This window comes from Panthera onca, chromosome C2, assembly GCF_046562875.1.
Source record: "Panthera onca isolate mPanOnc1 chromosome C2, mPanOnc1 haplotype 2, whole genome shotgun sequence".
In the NCBI taxonomy this organism is placed as follows: domain Eukaryota; kingdom Metazoa; phylum Chordata; class Mammalia; order Carnivora; family Felidae; genus Panthera; species Panthera onca.
The window spans coordinates 30,216,718-30,237,921 of NC_138347.1; the positions used below are offsets into that span (position 1 = coordinate 30,216,718).

At 35.7% G+C, this 21,204-nt stretch overlaps 1 protein-coding gene and 1 pseudogene across 18 annotated transcripts in view; both read left to right on the forward strand.

Moving 5' to 3' along the window:
• The window catches only part of ROBO2 (roundabout guidance receptor 2), a 1,697,359-nt gene that overhangs the window by 891,657 nt on the left and 784,498 nt on the right, over window positions 1-21,204 (forward strand). The window lies entirely within an intron of this gene.
• On the forward strand, window positions 12,952-13,816 carry LOC132683855 (enolase-phosphatase E1 pseudogene; annotated as a pseudogene).

The following is a 21,204-nucleotide window of genomic DNA, read 5'->3' on the forward strand; positions in this document are numbered from 1 at the left end:
CCTTAGAGAGTCCAAATACTTTATAATTCCCCCTTTGAATTTTATTTGATCCGTGGGTTGTGCAGAAGTATATTATTTAATTTCCAAGTATTTGGAGATTTTCCAGGTAGTTTCCTTTTATTTATTTCTAATTTACTTTCATTGTGGTCAGAAAAATTGTTTTGTAAGTCATGAATCCTTTTGGATTTATTTAGACATACTTTATGAACCAGGATATCGTCTTTCTCAATAAATGTTCCTTACATGCTTGACAAGAATATTTATTCTGCTTCTGGGTGGAATGTTCTGCAAATATCAATCAGGCCAATTTGGTCAATAGTGTTCTTCAAATCTTTTGTATTCTTAGTGATTTTCTGTCAAAATGCACTATCAGTTGTTGAGAGCAAGGTACTGAATTACTGACTGTAATTATGGAATTGTATATTATATTATGTTATATATATATATATATATGTATATATATATATATATATATATATATATTATGTTATGTTTTATTATTATATGACAAAATGCCTTTTCTCATGTTATGTTACCAAGTTAATGTTGCCAGCTACATGCATTGTATTTAGGTAGGGTATTTTTTTCTTAAAATTTGTTTAAGTTTATTTATTCTGAAGGAGAGAGATTAATCAGGGGAGGGGCAGAGAGAGGGAGAGGGAGAGAGAGAATCCCAACCAGGCTTCATGCTATCAGCACAGTGCCCCATGCAGAGCTCGACTCAAGAACCGTGAGATCATGACCCCAGCCGACTCCAAGAGTCAGACGTTTGACAGACTGAGCCACCCAGGTGCCCCTGGATAGTGCATTTTTATTATAATGCTTCATCATAGTTTTCCATACTATAGTTTGCCATTCAAGCAACTTTATAAAACTAAGGAAAAGTGAGTTGGAGAAGATGGATCTTATTGTACACTAAACATCGCAGTTGCTGCATAGTTTAAACACTTTAGATTTGTAGAATATTTAAGATACTACGTGACGCATGTACTAAAAATCATTCATTGTGCTAGGTGGCTTCAAATTAATCATTAAGCAATTTGTAAAAAAATGCTCAGTAAGAAACAACTACTATATAGGTATTTGGTTCATATAAATAAAAGTATTTATATTAAAGGAGTTGGGATATTTTAGAAAATGCTTTATATCTCAAAGAGTTAAACCATTTTAAACAGTGTTCTTAACATTTTACAGTTATTTCTAAATCACATTTTATACTTATTTCTAAATTTTCTATGCTTTTAAAAAGTTCTAAATGTGAAAAAAATTTCATAATGCAGTTAGCTCACAACTTTCACTTGGATTCACAAATTAACATTTTACCAGGCTTATTTTAGCATCCTCTATTCATGAATATTATTAACATATTGCTATTGTTGTTGACTCACTTGATGGCAAACTACAGACAACATATCCCCTTACTCTAAATAATTCAATGGGTCTCTGCTAAGAATGAGTATAATCTGTTTATAGCCACAGCATAGTCAAATTCAGTATATTTAATATTCATGCCATACTATCTAACATACTGTCCATATCTAAATTTTTCCAGTTGTCATAATAATATATCTTATGGCATTTTTTTCTCCATCTAAGATTACCTTGAGGACCAGACTTTGAATTTATTTTTGCCTCCTTAGTGTTCTTTAACTTGGAGCATTTTCCAGACTGTATGCACAATGTTCTTAAAACTGAAGAGGTAATATTTTTCACCTAATGAAATGTGAATGTACATGCTGTACATTATTCAAAAATACCTTAGCTTAAATCCACATTTGGAGATTTGGCATAAAAATGCATGTATTTTTTTAAAATAAAAAAAGTCCATTTAAGGAGTTAGAATGTGTTCTGAAAAGAAATAGTTCCAGTGGGAGTCTTTTGGAGCATTTAGTCACAGACCTGCCTTGGTATCTTAAGAGCAGTCAATCCTTTTAGTTCCTGTCAAAATCAGATTGGATAAATCACCGCATAAACAAAACTATTCTATAATCACTGAGGATAGTTTTTAAATCATTATGTTTTTAATTTTGTGTTTTTACTTTGTAAGTGTCCTTTGCTGATCTATATCCTGAAGCTGCAACAATGCTGGTATTGTTGTTCGGTGTTTGGGCTCTGGAAGAAGACTTATTTTTAACACTTGCTCTATCCCTTATCAGCTGGGAATTTTTGGATAGGCTCTTCAAAGTCATTAATTTCACATTCTTCATCTGTAAATATAGTGGACAAAAATAGTATCTCCCAGTATGGACTTTGTGCACTGAGTGGCACATGGTTTGTATTAAATAACCATTAGCTATCATCAGCTTATTAAACTGCCAAACTGTCATTTCTTAAATATTTGAATATTCTGCTCTACTGCAACTGGAATCAACCATGTATACAACCCATATATTCCTTAATGTAAAACGCTTTAAAAAAGAAAAAAATGACATCATTAATACACATAAATCGCAAAGCATAGGAAAGTAGTCACCCAACTTATTACTTTCTAAATATAAAAAGGAAAAAAAAAACCTCACAGCAAGAATTCCCTAAAAACAAAGAGGAATTACTGTTGAGAATGAAAATGCAAATTAAATAAAAGTATTTCATGAAACAATATGCTAAGCACTGTAGGAATTCAATGGGGTGTAACACTGGGCCCATCCATGGTAGAATTTAAAGTCTGGTTGATGAAATAAAGCACATGGGAAAATATAAGATTTTGTTGAATTAACCCCGCTAAAAAACCTAGTTGAATATTAGCACTACACAGAAATGACCTTTACAAAATTTGAACAGAGGGGATGCCATCGTGGGTTTCACTACAGAGGAACTGGGATATTGATTTGGACTTTGAAGATAGTTAGGATTCAAATAAGAGGGAAAAGGAAGAAATTAGGAAGGGATTGGTAGTGGATATTCCATTCAAGGGAGTGATGATATACATATAGATAAAGTGTGCACACGCGCACACACACACACACGAGCATGCAGAAATAAATCAGTCCACCTTATGTAAAACATTTGTTTGGGTAAAAGTAGCCAGCGATGTTGGAGAATAGAACTGATCCAGATTCTAAGGGATTGATACTTCATATTGTAGACAATCATATTAATCAAAAATTCTAAAATTAACAAATGTCATTCCTGAGTTGCAATTATCCAGAGTTTTTGGTTCACGTCTTGCTAAAATAAGCAAAATAATATATTGTACTTGTAAACAGAGCTCAAATATTCCAAGGGAAGTCAAGAGACAAAGGGGCAGGATTTGGGAAGCCCCAGATAAAGGAGAAATAGGAATTATAGGAAAGTATTCATCATAAGTATATTCCAGTTGGGACCCTCCGCTTTTGCTTGGGGACTATCAAATTAAGAAAATAAACTCCAGGGGCACCTGGGTGGCCCAGTTGGTTGGGTGTCCGGCTTCGGCTCAGGTCATGATCTTGAGGTTCATGAGTTTGAGCCCCGCTTCCGGTTCTGTGCTGACAGCTCAGAGCCTGGAGCCTGCTTCGGATTCTGTCTTCCTCTCTCTGCCCCTCCCCGCCTGCGCGCTCTCTCTCTCTCTCTCTCTCTCTCTCTCTCTCTCTCTCTCTCCATCTCTCAAAAATAAGTAAACATTAAAAGAAAAAAGAAAAGAAAAAAAACAAACTCCAGCTATCTTTTCTACCTTTGTGACACTCTCCCAAGATTCTAAGTCCCTGAAGGTAACGTCGGTCATGGGTCAGATATAAACCACATGCCCACTCCTTGGCTATATCTGAGTGGTGAATACAAAGCTCTGATCCTTTCTGTTACAGTAGTAAATGGAAGGCAGCTGGATTTCCATAGTACCAGGACAATTCACAGTGAACAGAGATAAATCTCCAACAAAAATAGTGTGCTTAGGAACAGAGGAGGGGTAATATAAACCAGGTAGCCAAAAAAAGAAAATGTCTACAACATAACAAAAACAACATTTTAGAGAACTAAGATCTTGGAGTCTGTGCAGGAGCCAGTGGATGAGAAAAGATACAAAGAGGAAAAATTACAGACTTGTACTCTTCCAGATAAATGGTAATAACATTCTGGACTCAGGGACACATGTGACCCCAGATGACAGAGCTTCTGATTTCCATGTTTAGATTCCTAACACTCTGCTGTGGACCTGAACAGCATTCCTCTACATTTTTCTATGTCCCTAAAATTTGGTCTTTATAATTCATATAAGCTAAAACCACAAATATAAAGGGGGAAGCAAGATGAAAAATAACGGAATGCATAGTTGTAGCAAAACTGCACTAAACCGGCCAGCATTTGTGGCATTTGTTTGGGTGGGGGCCAGTAAATTGCTTTTTTGTTGTTGTTAGGAGAAAACATTAACAATTCTGACATCCCTGTCTTCTCTTTTTACTGTACATGTAATAAATCCAATTTCATCAGCCTTGAAAGTGCTAATAAAAGATAAATGATAGCTTTATAAAAGGCACCACTATTAAGAACATATAACAGAAAGGGCTGTTGTTGTTTTTTTTAATGCCACTTAATTCAGCACATATTTAAAAAAGGTGAATTAGACATTTCTAAATGCTCACGATGGAAGGACATCTTTCATACATAAATCTAAAAATATTTTCTTAAGGCGAATTAGAAGTACAATTTAATACAAATTTGTGTCTGGCAGCTAGCTGAAGCAGAAGTTGTCTATTTGCTGCAGCTGATGCCTATCAGACTTTGAGGCACAATATGTACCAGCTGAAGTCTGTCAACAGGGAGACCAGCATAAGGGCAACATGATAGTCAAAACAGGATGAAACCATAGTCTAAACAAGATGACGTGAGCATTTGTGCAATTAACAGCATCAGCAAAAGGAAGGTTGTGTTTGGAATATTCTGCCAGGAATCCAAAGAAGGCAGAATGCTTATTTTGCCATAATAATGTTATGCTACATCTGACTAAATAGAATCAATGGCATGATGGGAAACTCTGCATAGACAGTAGTAAAGGGTAGAGTGGATGATGACAAAGTCTTAAGATTGAAAACGTTACCATGGCTGTTGCTATTGTAATCTGAACCCATTTTAAACCTAATATTCATTCCATCACTCATCTATGACTGTATTTAGAGACTATTAGCTGCTAATTTTGTACCAGGCATTGTACTGGCTTTTCAGTATTCATTATTTGATTTACCTTTTAATTTTGTCTTTATTTAACATTTATTCATTTTTGAGAGACAGAGCATAAGCAGGGGAGGGGCAGAGAGAGAGAGAGGGAGACACAGAATCCGAAGCAGGCTCCAGGGTCTGAGCTGTCAGCACAGAGCCGGACATGGGGTTCAGCTCTCGAACCGTATATCACGACCTGAGCCCAAGTGGGATGCTTAACCAACTGAGCCACCCAGGCGCCCCATTATTTGATCTAACTTTTAAAACAGTGTGTGTGGTCCCCATTATTAATAACATTTCACAGATGACAAAACCACAAGGAAGAGGTTTTTTTTTTGTTTTGTTTTGTGAGAGATAGAGATCGTACAAGTGTGGGGAGGGACAGAGGGAGAGGGAGAGAGAGAATCTTAAGCAAGCTCCACACCCAGTGCAGAGCCCAAAGGGGTTGGGGGGGAGCAGTGAGGGAGCTTGATCTCAGGACCCTGAGATCATGACCTGAGCTGAAGTCAAAAGTCAGTTGCTCAACCTACTCAGCCACCCAGGTGCCCCCACAAGGAGCAGTTTTAAAAACCACTGTAGTGGAAAGAACTGTGAAGTTAGGCAAATCTAAGCTGAACTATCAGTTCCGCTTTGCATAAACTCTAGGGATTTTACATAAACCACTTTATTTTTCTTGACTTTGGTAATTTTTAAAATACAAACCTCGAACAAGTATGAGGGTTAAAAGAAATTACTTCTTTTCACATGATTTTTGATATGATGTAAGTATTCAATTAATAGTGGAATCGATATTATTGTGGTTATTAGGAGAAACAAGTTAAAAATGCTTTATAAATATGTCCTCATTTATGTAATGAATGAAACTCGGATTGTTAAGAGTACTAAGAACTTAAGCTTGTAATTGTAGGTTGCTAACCACGGGCATAGTGCTAAGCATCTTCTATGCCTTGTCTCATTTCATTGTCCCAGCTCTATGTGAGTGAGTTATTATCTCTATTTAACTGCTCAGGGACAGAGGCTATGGAAGTTTTGAACACAGGTGATAATTTTACTTCAGAACTTCTCCTTCTCCAATCCAATGCTCACCCCACCTGTCTTTTCTTTCCATAGATTTAAAGACAACAAAAATAGATAGCATTGTCTACTACTAATCTAGCAAGTAGAAGTTGAGTCCATCTTTATGGCATTGTCATTTGATATACAGAGGTATCTTGTAATTAGTTATATTTGTTTCTTTAAACACCATCAATTATAGCTTTTGCTCGCAATTTTGTCTTTAATGATGATTTTTAACAGCAATATTTTAAAAAATATATAGTATTTATTAATATCGGGTTTTAGTCAAAATTTGCCTCCAGAAGAAGCATTGAGAGGTACCAAATGACTCAAAAAAGAGCACAAGTGCATCTATAGTGCATTACATTGTTATTATAGTAAATATTTTATGAGTGTTAACGAGAAATTTAAAGCATTACTTCCTCTTGACAGGAATACAGGGGTATTGACCTCTATGGTTAGTGCCATTTTCCTTAGTTCGGTTTCCTTAGCTATTTCTTAAGGATACAGTCATAATTCCCACTACATTATATTTTTATTCTTATCGAACTATTTAGATTTGCAAGATTTTTACATCAAAACTCTTGTGATGATTTAAAGATTTGGTGAAATATACCTTCTCTTTGTGTCTAAGACCCTGCTGCTACTTAAGAGCAGAAAGACATCATCTGGTTGCTTATCAGAAATGCAGCATCTGAGGCCATACTCCAGACCTGCTGAATTGAAATCTACATTTTTTCAAGTTCCCCAGATGAATTGTCTGTACATTAATATTTTAGAAGCATTGTTCGTGAAAACACAAGCAGTAGAAGCTATGATTTTGCTGGGCATAACTTTGATGTATGGTGAGAACAGGGGAAGATTTAGGATACCCTAGTTTTGTAGTAAGAAGAGTTTGATTGCAGGAGGAAAAAAAGAAGAAAAAGAAAACCTGATATATTTTCAGGTGCAGAATATAGGGTGGAATTGTTGAACTGTATCATCTGTTAAATATAGGAGTTCTACATTTAATGGATTTAGGTTATTTTATTCACTTAGTAAAGTTAATTTCCTTAGAGGTAATCTGGGTCCTTGTTGCTAAGGGATTTTGGCATCTTTTTTGTTGTTGTTGTTTATTTGTTTGTTTTCTCAACACTTACATTATTTGTATAAATAGCATGTTTATTTGGGGTTACGATGTTTCATGTAATTAAGAATTAGTTTGGATGCAACTGTTATGAATGATAGTCTAATCTACTGGGAATATGATATAGGTTTCTAATCTTCCTGAACAGATTTCACATTACCAAGCAATTTTAATATAAATTCTTCTGGATCAGTGGAAATTTCACACCAATCAATCAGAACATATAGAAAGATCTGTGTATGTAGTGAACTACATATGCAAATAAACTACTTAATCAGAGAAATGATTTTTCACATCAAGGCTGTGGGGTTCAGATCATAGGGCAGTAGCAAGTGAAAACCATGAATAGTTTTGTTTTTTTTTAAGAAAAATGCTTAAATTATTTAATTTAACATTACATATTTGAGCCTGTGCATTTTCCTCAGCGGTTTTCCTCTGAGCCTTACTTATACCTGGATCCCATTAGTTCCATAAGTGGTTTATCCCAAATAGGATTTTGGAGTTTCATTCGCACATACCTCATAATATACCTACAGCTATGTACCTCTCATAATATATCTATATTATATACCTACAGCTATGTACCTACAGCTATGTACCTACAGCTATCAATGTCTCCGAAAAGCAGAAGTTTCCTTCAATTTGTATAAGATTTTATTTTCCTTTCTCAGCATTCAATTTAGAGGTTTCCCTTTTCCACCATTGTCTCTTTCTTCTGGCTAAGAATAAAGGAGAAATAAAAACCTATACACTACCAAAATAGAACTGTATTTACTGCATTAGAAAGATCAACAGAGTAGTGGCTTTAGGCTAGTAAAAACAATTAATCAGGGATAGCAAATTGAAGGAAACAAAGAGGGAGGGGGAAGAGGGGAAGGAAGAGGAGGAAGAGAAGGAAAGGAAGAGGAAAGAGAAAGAGGAGTAGGAGAAGACGTAGAGGAGGAGAAGAGTGAGGAGAAAGAGAAGGAGGGAGAGAGGGAGGAGAAAGGAGGAGGAGAAGGAGAGGGAGAAGGAGGAGGAGGAGGAGAGGAGAAGAAGAAGGAGGAGGAGGAGAAGGAGAAGGAGAAGAAGAGGAAGGAGAAAAGACCAACTATTTAAACCAGGAAGGACTTCTGAAAGATCTTTTAGACAATATCCAAATTGTTTGTAGTTTGGACTTATATGAACATTCTCATTGATGAAAATGTAGTCACATTTATTTATTTATTTATTTATTTATTTATTTATTTATTTATTTTTGTAACTTACAAAATCAAAGATTTCATAGCCTACTAGAACCTTGTAACCTTGGCTTAAAACAAAAGTCAAAACCCCAATACCATAGTTCACAAAATGAAATGTTGGGGTTATTTAGCAATTTAAAAGTGCTTACTTCTCATCTGTGTTCCAGAAATGATATTATTTTTGGTGGTTGAAATAAAATTCATCCCAATTTAATGATGACTTTTGGCATGTGGTATAGAACCAAAACATGGATTAAAAAAAATTGCATTAGGGGTCTGGGTGGCTCAGTTGGGTAAGCCTCGACTTCAGCTCAAGTCATGATCTTGCAGTTTGTGAGTTCGAGGCCCTATGCTGACAGCTCAGAGCCTGGAGCCTACTTCAGATTCTGTGTCTCCCTCTCTGCCCCTTCCCAGTTCACACACTGTCTCTGTCTCTCTCAAAAATAAAACAACATTGAAATAAAATTTTAAAAAATTGCATTAGGGCACCTGGGGTGGCTAAGTTGGTTGAATAGCCTACTCTTAATTTTGACTCAGGTCATGATTTCACAGTTCATGAGTTCAAGACGCACATCACCTGCTGGGAATTTTTCCTCTCCCACTCTCTGCCTCTTTCTCTTGCTCTCTCTCTCTCAAAATACATAAATAAACTTAAAAAAAATAAAATTGTGTTAGATCTATTGCTTTTCCTTCCTTGGTCACATCTGTCATTCTATGATAGATGCAATTGATCATAAAGGACATATAGACATAGATACAGATTTAGATGCTAGATATGCATACATACCCTACTGGAAAAAAACAATGCAGTTGTTCTTTCACACTTCTAATTAACACAATAGCTATCCATTGCAAGTATACTAGTCCCCTGAAAGACATTTGTACTATTTGTGCTAGCTGGATTATGTTTAAGGTATACATATGCTAAACATCTTAACATGTTTAGAAATATGAAAGCCTGAAAATGAGTGGATTTCTTGTATTTTCACTTTTGCATTTCCATATGATATTTTGAAGAGGCAATACAGTAGTCCCACCTTATCCAGAGGGGATTGTTCCAAGACCCCCAGTGGATGTCTGAAAGTGATGATAATACCAAACTTTGCATATTTCCTGTTTGTTTGTTTGGGTTTTTTTTGCTGTATATACACACCTATGATAAAGCTTAATTTATAAATAAGGCACAGTAAGAAATAAAGAACAATAATAATAAAATAGAACAACATAACAACATACTATAATAAAAGCTGTGTGAATGAGGTCTCTCTAAATATCTTATTGTATTATACTCACCCTTCTTTTGATGATGTGAGATGACGAAACACGTACATGATGAGATGAAGTGAGGTGAATGACACAGGCATTGTGACATAGCACTAGGGTTACTGGTGACCTATATGGACCTGTCCTTTTCCAAGGGAGGACCATCTGCTTCCTGACTACAGTTGAGCAGAGGTAACTGAAACTACGGAAATCAAAGCAAGAAATAAAGGGGGACTAGTGAACTTCAATTTACTATTAATGCTGCCAGCTTATTCTTCTCAACACTCCTTATGTTTTTCTGGGCCAAAAGTGGTTTGAGAAAATTGTTCGTCTTTATATGTGTGCCTATTGAGTGGCTCTTCTGAGGTTATACAAGCTAAAATACCCTGTACGCTTAAACTCACTAAACTATTCATGCTTGCTTATTCTTTTGAAAATCATTTTAATTCAAAATTTTAAAACTAGTTTTTGACATTTTGCCTTGTCAATACACTAGCTGACAAAGACAGTCAATCCATAACATGCTCTCAGTGATCATTGCTGTCAGCTTTTGACCAATACTGGTCTTTTTTCTATAATTTAGTGCTAATGCTGGCAGACCTTGTGATTCACATCTTTCCTGGAACTTAATTAAATAATTGAACAACAATCAACTTATTCACTCTCAGTGGCCCCGCAAGCTGGAAATGTCAATAATAATTCTCCTTTACAGAAGCAAATTCAGTGTTAATTTAGAGCTATTGGCCTGCTTTGTTAAATATGCCAAATACACACTTGGTTGTGTCTACTTAGTTGATTTACTACTGAATAAGAGTTTTGTTTTTTTCTCATGTATCTTTTTTTAGTAGAAGAAGGTGTGACATAATAACATACACACTGTTCCTGTTACATATTCAGAAGCAGAAAAATAACTTTTAAATGCATTGGCACTAATTTTCCAGAGATAATTACATAAAGAATAATAGTATCTAATCTCACTTAAAAATAAATGAACATTTTTAAATATATTGAAATAATATTTATCATAGTTTTAAGCCCACAAGGCATTGTTGATTCCAGGATATGCCAGATCAGCTACCAGAACAAGTTGATCAGGCCAGGCACGAATCAGTTCACCTTGTCTCTAGATAGGGTTCTCATTTTACTCATTCTGAAACTACATGGTACCAATTCATAGAAAATATCACACTCAGTGAAATACACATAAGACTAATGTATGAATCAAAATGACGGCCCACTGGGGAACCTGGGAGGCTGAGTGAGTTAATCAACCAACTCTCGATTTCAGCTCAGGTCATGATCTCGTAGTTCATGACATTGAGCCCGGAGTTGGGCTCTGCTCCGACAGCACAGAGCCTGCTTGCGATTCTCTCTCTGCTCCTCCCCTGCTCAATTGCACATAATTTGCACACACTCTCTCTCTCAAAATAAAGAAATAAACATTTAAAATCTATATATATTAAAAAAAAAAAAACAGAATGACAGATCGTTAATGTTAATGGAAGATAAGTGGTAAGGAGGCTACATTCTTGTGTTTGGAGATTGCCATATATTCTATGTATAAAAGTAATACTGAAAAATGGTTTATTATTATTTTTTAATTCATGCACAACGTGGGGCTCAAACCCACAACACCAAGAACAATATTCACACTTTACCAACTGAGCCAGCCAGGTGCCCCCTGAAAAAAATGTTTTCTTATAAGACATCTATTGGAGTGAACACAGAGAAGGAAGTCATAAATTTAGGTAATCTGGAAAGTCATTCTCAGCTAAGAAACCTATAGACAGGCTATGGCCTTTGCCAGTGTGACTGGGTTTTCTGTCTGGCGCCTGCAACCCTCAACATTGTCCAAAAGCTTGATATTATCTTTTTTTTAATATTCTTATTTTGATGACTTATTAAGAAAAAATTAACATAATTTTCTTGTGAGGGTTCCAAAGTACTCATCTGTAAACCTTGTACTAATATATAGTAAATGGGGAGTGTAAAAATGCAAATTTTTCTTTTCTAGAAAGAATTGCAATTTATTCAGAGATTATATATTATTATATTTTTTTTACCTTTTTTAGTATTAAATGTTCTTTCAGTCATGAAATTAAGATGAGAGATGACAAGATTTTTAGTGATTTCATAACACAATAAAAATTGGAAATGTGATGGTCCCAGAATTAAAGAAGAAGCAATTTAGTTGTCATAAAAATATCAGTCTGGACACTACCTGTCTACATCATTACTTTCTCATGCTGTAGTGTAGAGCCAGAATTTCATAAAGCAGCACCTCATCTCTTGATTCTTGTGGGGGTTTTTGTTCCGGAAAAAACAATTTGGTTGCCAGATTATCATGTATTGCATGGGAGCAATGCTTCTATGAATAAATCTGATATTGAATTAAATTAGTTATGAGTCCTGAGATGGCTCACAGTTTGCTGTGTAGGGGCATACACATAAATGCTGATGCTAAATGTTTAAGGAGAGGGTGGGGAAGGAGACAACTTGATTTGTAACACTGATGATCTCTGTGGTGTGGATACTCCCACTATGTTGGATTTCAAGTTACCACCATGACCTCTCTTCACTGAACTTGGGCTTGAGAAGAGATGTGCACAATCAGCTGAGCAAACTATTTTGATACAGGTTTCAGAAACCACTGCCCCAATGTATTTAACTATTTAGATTTTATTAGACACATGTCCACAGTTTCCATTTGGTAACTTGGATCGATGTTGAACTTAAAAAGAATGAACGGAATCCAATGTAAACAAAAACAAACAAAAAAATAATTGTAGAAAGTAATTTTAATTGTTACATTAAACATTTTTCCCAAGTTTCAACCCATGTGTTTCCAAATGACTCTATACCTAAGGCAATAGAATTTTGACAAAGATATTATCTGTTTTATCACTTTTGGGTTGCTAAATTATACTATAATATAGTCCTTAGACTTGCTCTGTGGACATAAATTTCCCAGTAGGGAAATAACTTAGAAAACTGTCCTAAAGTCAAGGAAATCTAGGTCTTGGCCTCTGGGCCTAGGCAGCTCAGGAGCTCAGGGCCCCTGTGCAGTGGTCTCATCCACCTTGAGGGGCATGCAGTTGGTTCCCTTCCTCGTTTTTCAGACCCCCACATGCTTGCAGAGCGGGAGATTCTTGCTGGGCTGTCGGAAGTCCAGGAGGTGTTGGACTCCTCCCCCCTCCAGGAGGGAGGGCACAGCCGTTCCCCCCTCTGCCCTTCCTTCCAGGAGGCCAATTCGGGTAGAGAAATGATCCTGCTTTCCGTGTCTGCTGAAGTCGCTGTGACTGCCACCCCAATTGTCTCAGTAAACATTTTATTTCCTTCCATCAAAGAAAATGTTAAGGACTATCTGCAGACACACTGGGAGAAAGAAGAGTGCCAGCAGGATGTTGTCAGTCTTTGGGGGAAACAGGCTGAAGAGGATCCCCACCTGGACTGGGCTGTTCCCATCCCTGCCACCTCTGGGAACAGAGCAGATGACCTGCAGTGGGTGATCCAGGCCAGCGGTGGATAAGGGGTGCTGGCAGAAGTCTCTAGACTGAAAGACCAAGGTGATGAAACAGCTGCAGAGCCTCAGGTGCAGGGCGGCATTCACAGCTGGGCACATAAAAGCAGCATTCTTTGACAATGTGGTTCCAGCGGTCAGGAAATGGAGACAGGCTGGAAGGAAGGTGTATATGTATTCTTCAGGGAGTGTAGAGGCCCAGAAGTTATCATTTGGCCATTCTACAGAGGGAGAGAAACTTGAGCTTGTTGATGGTCACTCTAATATCAAGATTGGACACAAAGTGGAGAATGAGAGTGACCAAAGGATTGCCAAAAGCCAACCAACAACATCTTGTTTCTGACAGACCTTACTCTGGAGGCCAGTGCTGTTGAGCAAGTGGATGTTATTGTCACTGAGCTGGTGAGACCCAGTCATGATGAGCGTTTGACAGATGACGAAAAGAATTACCACAGCCTCATCACATCCTTCCATGGACTGTACCTGCCTTCCTCAACCTAGAGAAGGACGACAAACCTGTCCTCACAAAGTTGTCCCTGGAGTCTATTTTTATTCTGATGGTAAAAGTAACTTACTTTGAAAACACATATATATGATGCATAGAGAGGGGAACCCTTTTGCACTGCTGATGGGAATGCAAACTGGTGCAGCCACTCTGGAAAACAATATGAAGTTTCCTCAAAAAATTAAAAATGTACTACCCTAGACCCAGCAATTGCACTACTAGGAGTTTATCCAAATCTTACAAAAATGCTGGTTCGGAGGGGCAGATGCACCCCAATTTTTATAGCAGTGCTATCAACAATAGCCAAATTGTGGAAAGAGCCCAAATGCCCATCAATGGATAAATGGATAAAGAAGATGTGGTATATATTACAATGGAATACTACCTGGTGATGAAAAAATAATTTAAGTTTGCTATTTGCAACAACATGGATGGAATGAGAATGTATTATGCTACGTGAAATACGTCAGTCAGAAAAGACAGATATCATATGATTGCACTCATACGTGGAATTTAAGAAACTCAATAGATGAACATAGGGGAAGGGAAGAAAAGATAAGATAAAAACAGAGAGAGAGGCAAACCATAAGAGACCCTTAAATATAGAGAACAAACTGATGGTTGCTGGAGGAGGGGTGGGAGAATGGGCTAAATGGGTGATGGTCATTAAGGAAGGTACTTGTTGGGGGCGAGCACTGGGTGTTATATGTGAGAGATGAATCAGTGGGTTCCACTCATGAAACCAAGACTATATGTTTTCTAACTTGAATTTAAACTAAAAAGAAAGCACATATACACATCCACATAGGTATGCAACTGTATATTTGCGTATGTTTAAATTGCCTTCCACAGGTACATAACTGAAATGAAAATCTCAGTTCAGTGAGAGATGTCCGAACAATATGTCTTTGGCCTTGCCTCATCATTGAGTTCTACTTATTTCCAAAAGCCTGGGAGTTTTGACTGATGGGAGCTGAGAAATATTCCAGCTCCCTCATTTGACACCTCCCTTCTCCAAACTTCACCAAACTGGGGCAACTATGAAGTATTCATTTTAAACTATATCAAGAACTTTCTTCATGGAATTTATTTCTAGTGCCCACAATAACTGTCTGGATAATGTTTTTTCTTGTACCTAACCTTACCTGTGTCACTTTCCTACCAGTGTTCTTCATTCTCCCCAAGTAAACCACCTGTATTTTAATCCTTGCCAAAGCAAAACACTAGACTAGGTTTACAATCTCATGGACAGGTCATGTACAGAGGTTTATTACCCATAAAATTTTAGGATATTATGGCAAATATTATTTCCCTGAGAACAAAAGTACCTGAGCTCTAGTCCTTGATTCTTCACAGTCTAGCTCTGAAACAAGGATACTTGTCTTCCCTGGACTCAGTCATCTCTCATTGTCAAATAAGGATTTGGATAGATAAATGATCTAGAGCCTCTTTCTAGACTAACTTTATGATTCTAAGACAGAAATCCCTAGAAGGATTGCTTCCATAAATGGTCTGTCATATTTTAGAAAATGAAGGTTTGGGTGCAGATAGATGTTTCCTAAGAACCTGAGAAGTTAGGTGCCTGGGTGGCTCTGTCGTTAAGCATCTGACTTTGGCTCAGGTCATGATCTCACTTTTGGTGAGTTTGAGTCTCACATTGGGTGAGCTCAAGCCCTGCTTCAGGTAAAAACATGAGCCCTGGATGAGACCTGTTTCTCTCTCTCTTTCTCTGTCTCCCTCCCTATCTCTCTCTGCCCCTCGTGGGAATCTCTCTTTGCCCCTAGCTCACTTGTGCCTCTCTCTTTCTAAAAACAACAACAACAACATAGAACCTAAGAAGTTTTGTGTATGCGTTCATTCATTCATTCATTTATTACACAGACTTTATTAAATATCTCTTCTGCAAAAATCACTGTAGATATGCATTCTTCAAAAGGCAGCTACTAGCCACATGTGACTAACTTTAAATTTAAATTAATTAAAATTCAATAAAACTAAAAATTCAATTGTCAGTCTCTCTAGCCACATTTCAAGTGTTCAGTAACTGTTATGTGTCTAGTGCCTACTCCGTTGCATAGCACAATTATAGAATATTCCCATCACTGCAGAATATTATATTGGATAGAGCTGCTCTCAGAATGATGAAGAAAATTAAATCAGACAATTAGCCTTCAAGAAATAATACCTAAAAATTTCAGTAAAATGTGAATATGTAACTGGGCATAGTTGATACCAAGTGAGCATTTCCAATCACCTACTTTATAGTCATTTAGATGTAAGTTTTCAGGGAAGGCTTCATCGTAGATAGAGAATCTGAAGGTTAGTCAGAAGAGTAGACTGTTACAGACTTTGTAAGTATTTATTTATTTGTTTGTTTATCAGAGAGAGAGAGGGAGTGAGCAGGGGAGAGGGGCAGAGAGAGAGTATCTTAAGCAGGCTCCATGCTCAGCTCAGAGGTATATATGTATGTATTTAGTTAGTTAGTTATTTTATATATATATATATATATATTTTTTTTTTTTTTTTTTTTTTTTTAATTTTTAAGTTGGCTCTATGCCAAGTATGGAGCCTAGTGCAGGGCTTGAACTCAGGACCATGAAAGGAAGACCTGAGCTGAGATCAAGAGTTGGTTGCTTAACCAAACTGAGCTACTCAGGTGCCCTTGTAAACATTTAGAAACCAGTCAGAGAGACTTAAATTAATAGGATGAAAAAAACTATAAAGTAACATCATAAAATAGTCAAATAACATTGTTTTAACTATATTCTTACAACCACTATATTTAAAAAAAAACTGTAAATTTAAGTTTAAAAAAGCTTTAAATATAGTCGTTGTAAGTATATATATATGGGGCATCTGGGTGGCTCAGTCAGTTCAGCATCTAACTCTTGTTTTCGGCTCAGGTCATGATCTCATGGTTCGTGAGTTTGAGCCCCAAGTCAGGCTCTCTGCATCAACAGTGTGGTGCTTGCTTGAGATTCTTTCTCTTCCTGTCTTTCTGCCCCTACCCTGCTCGTGCTCTCTCTCTCTCTCTCTCTCTCTTTTTTTTTCAAAAATAATTAAACTTAAAAAAGAAAATACCTTGGATTGTGAGTAACTTGTTCTCTGAGTGTTCTACTAGACAAGCGAATATTTCCAATAGACAAGCGAATATTTCCAATAAATTTTAACTTGATAAGCAAGTGATGTCTTGTAATACGATTAGTACATGGCACATCACATGATTACAACTGAGCCAATGGTTCTTGAAATTTGCTTTGATATACAAGTGCTTTGAATTACAAGCATGTTTCCAGAGTGAATTAGGCTCGCAAACCAAGATTTTGCTATATATAGATGAGAATTACAGAAAAAATTGAAAGCTTCTTTGTCCCATATATTTTATTTTTCTTACTTGATAAAAGTGGAAACAATAATAAAAAACAGAGCATTTAAAAAAACACTTACCTTTCTCTTAGGTTTATTAAGTATCATATAGGTTGTCATTCAGATCTTTCTTATTTGCATCCACCACAATATCTAACAGTAACTAAGAAATACCTGTTGGATGATGTCATTGGATAATCATCACCCTTAAGTCTTGTGAACTTTCTTTTGGAAAAAAAAAAGATTTAAAACATCTTTTTAATGTCCAATGTAATTTTGTAGTGTTTACATGTATAACTTTCCTTGGTTTGGATTTAAATTCTCCACAAGCTCTGTGACCTTGAGCAAGGTAGGTAAATCCCTCTTCACCTCACCTTTCTCATCTGTAAACAAGTTAATAACATCACCTCCATCATGAGGTGGCTGTAAGGAAGTAACTGAACTAAATCATCTAAAAATACTTAGAATAGTGTTTGGCATATAAGAAATTCTCTATAAGAATTGGTTTGTGAATATTGTTGCTGTTCTTATTGTTGTTCTCAGCTACTCGTTAGAATATCTGAGATCCGCTACAAATAAGACCTGAGTTAAGATGTCTAGCTTTATAATTAGATGAGCCGGTAAAACTATCATCAATATTGAGTGAGCACTTAAATGGGACGCTTATTAGGAAGTGCTTCAGTTTACCTATTAGCTACCTTTGTTCCTTCAAAAAACTGGGTGAAAATGGTATTTTGATAAATGCTTTGATTTCCAAAATAAATGGTATAGAATATTCTTTCCCATCATACTCAATAAATATGGATTTCATAGCTTTGTCTTTCTGCATTTATTAGTTAAAGGAAAACTGTATTTGTTACCCAGATATTAAATAAAGTGCTGAATCTAAGACCTGAGCCATTTAAACCTAATCCTGACCTCTTAATAGCAGAGGCTCTCACTGTCTTGTCTAAGAAGAATCTCAGTATGTTCTAGATGTGCGGCAATTATGTTGATTTGCCTAAAGGAGTGTTGTTGAGATCATGATGTCATCTCAAGGGTAATGGATGCTTCGGGGTTGTTGAATATTTAATTTGTCAGACGAGGTCAAAGAAAAGAGATGTTATGCTACTTTTCAAATGTTTTAAGACAGAGAAAATGAGCAGCTCAAACAAACCCATAAAAACAACTGATGGAAACCTCCATATACAGAGCCCTAATCTGAAAGAACAGTGGTAGCATGTTAAGAATAACATGTGTGATTAAATATCTTTCATTGTTTTGTAGTAATTAAAAATTTTACATTAGCAAATACAGCTTCTAGGTACTCTGCCTATGTACTTAGCACTTGGTGTTGTATTTACTATTATTTTTTTAAATAGCATAATGATTATTATAGGTATAATACTAAAAGAAAATCTATTTACATGTACATAAAATCATTATCAGGTGTTTCCTGGGAAATATATGTTACTTAAGCAATTTAGAGTAATTGTTAAGGAATTGTGTGCATTCAAAGAGGTAGTATCTTAATGACTACTCTTTTAGGCAATAGTGTTTATTTCTGGATTAATATGTATAATGAGATTTATATCTTAAAATAACATCAGGCTTCATCGCATCCTTGAAACTGGTCTCATGTTATTTTCTAAAAGCATGCAACCTCTATATTATTATTCTTCGACTCTTTGACTATAGTAACACTTTCTTAATATTAAGGGTTTTTTTTTTTTCCTTCTCAAGCCTATGTATTTTAAAATTTTTCAGTGATGATAGAATTGCTGCCAAGGTACAAAATAACTAAATGGAAGTTGGAGAGATGGCCACTTGAGATTATAAATGTATTGTTTTTCAGGAGTTACTTTGGCTTAGATTATAATTACAAATTTCAATTTAAAACATTTACTTATTTTTGAAGTCTTGCTCAAAGTGATTATTAGAGTCTTTTTACATGATTTGAGAATGAAAATGAATGATATTTAATTTCTACATTTATGTCACTATTCAAATAAGGGGCTGTTAGCCCAAGATTCATGGAGAGTTAGGGATCCATGGATGGCCATGGAGTGGATACAATAAATAAGTCTCCTGGATTTATTGCAAATTTGTGGGTGTTTACATGTGTGCAATTTTGGGAGGAGACTGCCTATAATATAATCAAGTCTAAAAGTGTAGCATTGGCTGCAAATTTTTAAGTACAGCTGATTGGATAAAAAATTAAATAATGAAAGGACATTGGAAGAATATTCCTTAATTGTTCCTAATGCAAAACAGTGGAATCTTTAGAATATGGTCATTTATTCTTATGTATCCCTCAATCCATGCTTTTCATTTTGTGGCATATTTTAGAAATGAATTATTTGCAATTATTTTTTTATTTCTTAAATTTATTTACCTAGTAAATTCACATGATAAATGTCTTTAAAATGCAAAAAGATTTAGAATGAAAAGTGTGTGTATTCCTACCCTATTCACCTAGTAGAAACAATCCTTGCTTTGAGTCTCTTGCGTATCCTGGAAAGATACACAGATACATGAATAAACAGAAAACTAGATTCCCTTTCTCTTTCTCAGTGTCTTACACTAAAATTAAGGCATATTATATACACAGTTTTGTGTCTTGCTGCTTTGATTTCAAAATACACTTTGAAAAATTAGTCCACATCAGTACATGTTGAACTACCACATTCTTTTAACGTCTGCAAATAATCCTTTGTGTGGGTGAATAGGATTTATTTAACCTGTCCCCTAATAATAGATATGTAGGTTGCTTTCAATTATTTGCTGGTACAAACTATGATGCAATGAATACTTTTGAATATGGTAAATGTTTATACATTCAGTTCCTTGAAATGGAATTGCTGGCTTAAATGGTGTATGCATATTTAATTTTTATATGTTGGATGAATTATGCTCCATAACAAATGTTAGCAAATTATCCTCCATAGAAAACACTAATTTACACTTCCACCAACAATGAATGAATGTGATAATGCAAACTTTTGAGGATTCAGCACCATTTACTTTGGTTTTGTCAACCAAACCAATGTGTTGGGAACACACTCAGATGACTTCTAGTTTAACTTGTTGGCATAGTTGAGGAACAGCAATAGAGGAAATGAATCTTGTTTCAGATCTCTGCAATTCTCTTCAAATGCTTCATCTTGTAGAAAAATGGCATAATTCCTTTGCTAAATATTTGGTTGAAATTGTATGATTATTGGATATAATACAACCCAAAGTCCTCTTGGCCTAATGGTGTCATTACTATTTCATTCAACTAATTAACATAAAACAGTCCATTAGTACTAGATATATATTTATTTATAATAGAAACTAAAAGGGGAAAAAATTCTATACCTATCTAAAATATTGGGTCAAAGATAGTAACCTAAAAGAAATGTAAAAGGTAAGCCAAAAAATATCTGAACCAAACAAGAATCAAATTGTGTATGCGAAAATAACGAGATATTTGAAGTGTAGTTTTTATTGCTTCTGTTCATCCTTACCTTGTCAATAAATGAAAATGCCTAAGTGCTCCAGGAAATGTTATGTTTTTGTAGCACTCCAACCCTGGTAATAATCAGGAAGCACTAAAAATGCCCATGGAAACAGTATTCCACAAATTAACTGAAATTCACACATGGTTAAATAAGTAACCTAACATGCCTACACAAACATTTTATATGGTTTCTCATTACTAAACCTTCAAAACAAATCCACTGAAGCAGTTTGTTATCATCCATTTAAATTATATCCTCTAATTTAATCAAAAGCTTTTCTTTAGGGCAAAATAGTTTAGTGTATGTGGATGTTGATGTAAATGTTGCTGAGGGAAGGAAGCAGACTTTCTAAGCATGACTTAGAGTGTTAATGAGTATCTTTACACGTGGCTTTACATGACAAGGTGATAGATGTTTGGTTTCACTGTCCTCCATAAACCATAAGACAGGGTGCTACTAGTGGATACTGAGTTCAAATCTCAGACCTTTGCAATCTGCATGCATAAAACTAATGTGTTCACGATATAAAAGAAATA